Genomic DNA, 7,249 nt, shown 5'->3' on the forward strand with positions numbered 1-7,249 from the left:
CCGCCCTCTCTCTCCCCAGGCAGCCGGAGCATGGGCTCCTCTCGGCCCGGGGTTGGGCAGGACGTTCCCGGTGCTGCTGCTGCTGCTGCTGCTGCTGCTGCTGCAGCCGCCGCTCCCTCTCTCCCTTTTGCCAAGAACTTCAGGTCGGTCGAGTTACAGCCTCCCCTCAGCACAGAAAACAATGGTTACCACGAGGCACGTGGGTTTCTCGACGGCAGCGGGAATGGGAAGGCGACTTGCATTCCGCTCGGAGGCAAAGCGGGCGACCTCCCAAACAGCTCTGCCTCGCAGCCGCCAAACTGAAATGTTAAAAAAAACACCACCCAACTTTTCCTCACAGAGAGCCCGTCTTGTTGAAGCCTCTTGCCTTGCAGACAAGCAGGACATGAAAAGAGGAGGAGCCTTGTGGCACTTTAAAATCATTTTGGCACAGGTTTTTGGTGAACCTGCTCCGTCATTGAAAACACCTGCCCAAATATGCACCTGGATCCTACACAGGTTTTATATTTATATTATTGCATTTATATCCCCCTTTTTTGCTCAAGGAGCTCAACCTACATGGTTCTCTCCCTTCTGATTTAATCTTAACAACAGTTTGAGGTAGTTTAGGCTGAGAGATTGTGACTGGCCCAAGGTCACCCAGCCCCCAGGGGATTTTAACCCTAGTCTCCCAGGCCTTAGTCAGGCACTTTAACCGCTCTAACCACTATGCCAAACAGGCTTGCTTGGAAGTCAGTTCCATTAAGTTCACTCGGGCTTCATCCTGTTAGGTGCATGATTTGATGGAGGTACAACAACACTCCTTTTTAATTTGCATACATAACTCACCTCAAAGGGGGTGCACTCCTTTTACAAATTGTAAGCAGTACATTACTGAATACTTAAAAGCATTTGAAGGATTGCCTAGCCTCCTGCCCCCCTACAATCCTGCTGGTGAGTTAAGATAGGCCCTACTTAGTGTCCTACCTACCACTTGGAATTGCATATCTGGCAGTGACTTGTGGGCCTTCTCTGTGGTGGCACCCTGGCTTTGGAAATTCCTGTTCCCTGAAATTCAGCTAGTGCCCACACCAGTGCAAAATATGGCTTTCCCCCCAGGCTTTTGGGAATCGTCACTAATGTTTAGTAATTGCAGTTTTGCTTTTATTGTGAGTCCATCTTTTCAAAGCCCAACATATGTATAAAAGTACATGTCAATATTCAGCAATTTTTTTATTGTTTCCATGCTTTGTTGTCCACCAATTTTGAGTACAGTGTCTGTAAACACTCACAAATAAAGTGATTATGTTTAAAGTGACCTGTGGATTCTTATTTTTTTACAGTATAATCCTGTATACAGTGGTACCTCAGGTTAAGAACTTAATTCGTTCTGGAGGTCCGTTCTTAACCTGAAACTGTTCTTAACCTGAGGTACCACTTTAGCTAATGGGGCCTCCCGCTGCCTCTGCCGCGCAAATTCTGTTCTCGTCCTGAAGCAAAGTTCTTAACCTGAGGTACTATTTCTGGGTTAGCGGAGTCTGTAACCTGAAGCGTCTGTAACCCAAGGTACCGCTGTACAGTATATATACTCAGAAGTCCCATTGAGTTCAATTGAGCTTACTCTCAAGTAAGTAGATAAATGACAACACTTAACTATGATTACTATTTTCATCACACTTAAAGGAAGAGGGTATATTTTTAACAAGCCAAATACAAGGAATACAACATGAGTGACTGAAAACAAAGAGCATGATCCAAATTTCATCAGTGTGTGAAGGTGTTAGCCTTTCTCCCATTAAACTCCTGAGGCGCACAATTTGGAATTCCTCTCAGAGCTCAAAGTTGTAGTCCTGAAACTGTACATGCTGCAACCTAAAATAGTTTATACTGCCTTTGATTTGACAAATGTATATTTAAATACAAAAGATGCAGGAACATTCAAGGATGACTTCAAGCTCTTGCGGTCCAAGGAGTAGTTGGTAGACTTACGAAATAATACTCACTACATTCATTCTCTCAACTTTTAGACCCAGAACATTGTACAATGGTCCTGTGTAGCATGGATTAAATTATTGTTCTCCTAACCATGGCCTTTTTTACTCCCTTTCTTGTCCAAAGTACTTATTCTGGAGTAACCCCTATTTATTCATCACCCCCAACCACATCAAAGCTCATTCTTTATACAACAGGGCTCACTTCAAATCCAGTTGAAAAGTCTGGAAAGAGTGGCCTTTCCTCCTAAAAGACACCATTCCAATACTAATTAGAAATGGATTAATTATTTGGGCCAGCTCAGCTAGACTATTTCTGCATCCAAAATCTGTAGGTTTTTTAAAAAATGTATGTATATGAATGAATTAACATTAGGATATGTATTAGGAATACAAATTTAGGCTGGGCAAACAGTGGCCAATTTAGGTGGTGTCCCCTCTGTCCTATTGTGTCATCAAAAGACCATGACAGAGGCAGATGTGGCAATATAAATTTGTTGACTATCCATTCATATTTTCCACATACGAGGTTATTTATCATGTGGCAGGTGGCAATGGCCTCTGAACACAGCTGTCAACATTAAGGACCATGGAAATGCATGCAAATCAGGCAGATGGTAATGAAGCCTTAAATTGCCACGTGCAGAGAATATGATGTAACAACATATGGCCCAAGACAGCCAGCAAGTCTGTAAAAGCAGAGCTAAATCCAGAGTGTAAGGATGTATCTTATCCTTTAAAGTATCTCAGCTCATTTTGCTACAGTTTTCACTAGAGTCATTCTCTCAAATGACAAGGATCACTGAACTTGCTTGACATGCTGTTATTTTCTGCAGCCATTCAGACTAGAATGGTTTGCACACATGGGAGACCTCCTGGCTGATTGCGGTTTCAGTCTGAACAGATGGTGAAATTAAATAATCTTGGTTGTTATTTTTTTATTAAAAAAAATTCATCTCACATGAGCCCTTTGAAACATTTTATTAAGTTGCTTGTTCAAAGCTAAGAAAAATTTGTTTAAAAATACAGACTACTGAGAAAATAAATTTTAATTTGTCTAATTTTAAATAAAATATAAAGTCAGAGAGGGCTATAACTGAATAGCAAAACTCTTTTATTCTAATTAAAAGCTACAAATATGTATTTATTTAGTAGTAATTCCTGCTTTTCATTCAAATTAGTTACAGTGGTACCTCTGGTTACCTACTTAATTCATTCCGGAGGTCCGTTTTTAACCTGAAACTGTTCTTAACCTGAAGCACCACTTTAGTTAATGGGGCCTCCCGCTGCCGCTGCGCCACCGCCGCACAATTTCTGTTCTCATCCTGAAGCGAAGTTCTTAACCCGAGGTACTATTTCTGGGTTAGCGGAGTCTGTAACCTGAAGCGTATGTAAACTGAAGCATTTGTAACCCGAGGTCCCACTGTACTAGTATGCAGAAGCAAGCATCCATGCATATTTCCTTAATAGGGTCTGCTTTGACAAACATTGGATATCACCCTTCGCTATTCATGTGGTTTCAAATCCAGCTACATGCTGCATGCACTGGAGCCCTAAAGTTACGGAGAGAGAAGGGATGTCCTCAGAATTCCCCTTCCTCACCAATTGGGTTAGTGGCAAAAAAAAAAAAGGAGGGGTGCAGGTTCATTTTATCAGGATGCCTTACTGTTAAACAAACACTTAGGACTGTGTTGCAGATAATGATAGTGTATAGTCTGTTGCTGATGTTTTTAAACCCTTAAAGTGGTTTACAATCAAGTGGTATATAAATTTTCTGAAATAAATAATAGTTTATTGCAACCCAATTTTAGCTTCAGCCATGCTCTGTTACCACCAGCAGCAAAACATAGGATTTTGTATTAGGCCTCCAGCACACTCTGGGACAGAAACTCATGCTTTGGATCAATAGCACAGAAGAAAACATTTACCCAGATATGACATAAAAGGTTTTGGGTTTTACACAGGAAAAGTTAGTAAATGTGTAAACACCTAAAGGACAGATTTGTCACAACCTAGAATTATGTTTCAACAAACAAAATTAAGGCAATACAAGCATTAAATTCATGGGTGCCTCCAGGCTGGCACTGTTTTATGGGAGAAATTAAAGCACATATCACAAGTTAGGATTCTATAATTAGAACTTTCTGTCTTCCTAGTACAACAGATCTACTTTACCTTTTTATTTTTATTTTGTTTTTTGCAGTTAGGAAACTTGCTTCCTTTTAAAGACAGGTAGGCTGTGGCAGGCTGAGTTTTACAATGCTTCAAATTTGCCCACATGTTGAGTCAGACTTCTTTGTCCTTTGGAAAGCAAGGGTCATAACTGAACTTTTTACAGCAACACATTTCAAAACATAAACAGCTAATTCCAATTTATTTTTTTGGTCTAAACATAATTGTTCACTCAGCTTATGTATAAGGTTAAAATTCCATGCCAACATACTTCTGTATTAATTACCTTTGGTGTTCAAATATGGACCATCTTGCCTGTGAGTCCTGGCTTGCAGACCTTTTCCACCTGCCTTCCTGCCTTGCAGACCTTTTCCACCTGGCCTGGGAGGGTGGAGTCCTGACTGATTGCAAGCTACAAAAGCTGAGGCTGATTGTTGATTGCTGAACAGACTCTTGGGCTGGAATGCTGTTTGGGGTTTTTTTTGTGTGGTTGTTGCTGGGGTTTTTTGTATCTTTGTTTTAGATTTTGTTGTGATTTATGTGGAAATTGTTTAGTTTGGCTTTGTATTTTTAAATGTTTAATTTATTGTTTATGACTACTTTTGTTATAGTGGAGTTATGTATTTTTTCATGTTTTAAGCCACACTGAGTACGGTCGAACTGTGGAAAGGTCGCATGCAAATTAAATTATGTATGTATTTATGCATGTTTATTTGTCGTGATGCATATTTACAAGGACTTTGAACAGTGCCTTCTGTAGTAACATTCTGCTATGTGTTGCCCACTTTCCCCACAATTTCTGTGTATCCCCCAAAGGTCAGAACTCTGTTCCAAATATCAGAAGAGAGTTTGAGAAGCATATACTAAGTTGTAACTGTTACCAAATGCCTTATTGGCTGGAGAAGGCAGGCAGGAACAGCTTTTATTATGAACATCTTTCCTATGCAGTAAGGAAAATACATTATTTTTTAAAAATGCATTAATATTATTATCCACAAAGAAAGAGTACTGAACACCACAAACTTATCCTTGGACCCAAAGACATGAGATAAGCTTGCAATGCAGGGCAACTAGTTGCCACACTACACTTGCCCAGCTTTCATAAGTTGGGTTGCATTGGTAGAAAGTGCTTATATCTTACTACTGTGCAACTGTGCCAATGCAGTTACAAGGCTAAAGGTGGGCAATGAAGACCACAGCAATGAGAGTGATTTGGTTAGTTTAATTCAACATACTATGCATTAAGCACTAGTGCAGTGTTTCCCAACCACTGTTCCGCGGCACACTAGTGTGCCGCGAGATGTTGCCTGGTGTGCCGCGGGGAAAATTAAAAAATTCGAAAGATTTTATTTTTTTTAAAGTCAAATTTTCGATTGGGGCGCCGTCACTAGATGACCCCTGGGGTTCCCTCCCTCCCTCCCGCTCTGCGCCTCCCTCCTCCTCCTCCTCCTCCTCCGGGGAGGCCCTTCCTGGCTCTCGGCCAAGGCTTGGCGGCTGCCACTCACTCACTCGCTCGCCCACCCGTCCCTCCATCCCTGCACCCGGCCTCTCCCCCTCCTTCCCCGGCACGGGGGCTGCCGGGATCCGTAGTCCCCTCGCCCTTGGGCTCCGCGCCCGCGCGGGGTGCGCAAACTACGTTTCCCAGCGTGGCCTGGCGGGCCGGGTGTTTTGTTTGAAGCGCTCTTCTCCCGGCCATGGAATGAGCGCAGTAGCGGCGGCCGGGCGGGCAGGGGCTCTTCCGCGCAGACCCCGCGCAGCCTGCCTGCGCCCCCGCGGAGATCGGGCGGCAGGATGGAGCCCGGGGATCCCCGCGGAGGCGGAGCGGCGGAGGCGGAGGCTGCCCCCCAGGTAGGGCTGCGTCGGGGTTTTTTTATTTTTGCAAAGCTGCATCCGCGCCGGAGGGGACGCATCGGAGCGCGGGGAGACCCCTTGGCGGGCGTGCAAGGCAATTCATGCGTGCAGGCGTTGCATGGAGTGCAGTGCAATGCAATGGCAACGCGGCGCCCTGCATGCATGCATGCAACTTCCACCGGCGCTCCGGACTTGGCAGGTGAGGGGGGTCCCCAGTGGGCGGCAGAGAGAGCCGGGAGGGCGAAGGGGAGCCGGGGGGGAGCAGCGCTGCTCCCCGAGCCGAGCCCGGGGGGAAACTTCGGCGTCGTTGCACCGGGTGTTGGAAGCGGAGGCTGGCGGGGGCCCCTCACCTGCAAAACCTGGTCGCCTCTCATATATTTTGTGCATTGCATTCATCGCCCGCTTTCTCCTCCAAGGAGCTCCCGGGGGCGCGCGTGGTTCTCCCCGTGTTATCCTCGCAACAACAGCCCTGCGAGGTGGGTCAGGCGAGTGGCCCAAGGGAGCACCCAGGGATTGTCCTGGCCAGGTGGGGTGATTTGAACCCTGCTCTCTGCCCGGTCTTCGTCCTCATTTAGCCCCCACATGTGCATGACTGTGCATGACTGAGGTTTTCCCCCCTCGTCTTGGCTATGGTGTGAGTCTGTGCTGTTAATTAATGGGGTTCTGCCTTCGGAGAAGATGAGCCAGCCCTCAAGGAGGTGATTATGTAATTTGCTAGCAATTCATGTCCCTCCCGGCGTGACGCTGTGCGCTGACGTCACGGGGCTGTAATGGTGGTGTGCCTCGAGATTTTTTTCATGAAACAAGTGTGCCTTTGCCCAAAAAAGGTTGGGAAACACTGCACTAGTGAAATGTTAGCGTATGGCAGGGTTGAACAGACTTCAAGCTTGTCAGATCTAATTTGGTGTTTTAGAAGAACATCAAGATCTGTAACAAGACCCAGGTGCAGAAGACATACTATTAGAATTTAAAAAAGGGCCTCTGAGCCTAGAGATATGTTTTCATTATCAGAACTGAACAGAGTTCAGTACATTCACACAAATTTCACTCCTGGTTACCTCAAGTTTTCTTCATTTCAGCAGCCTAATTTCATTTCAGCAGTGTAATTTAAGGAGAGAAAGGAACTTTATAGTTCTTTTCATTGTAAAGGGGCCAGAAACCCTTGTTAATTTACTGAAAAATACTGCATAAAGATCTACCATTGGATCCCCATCTACCATTATACCTCCATCTACTGCATCTTCTGTTCACCCCAA

Source organism: Podarcis liolepis (assembly GCF_965112155.1).
Source record: "Podarcis liolepis genome assembly, chromosome: 4".
NCBI lineage: Eukaryota > Metazoa > Chordata > Lepidosauria > Squamata > Lacertidae > Podarcis > Podarcis liolepis.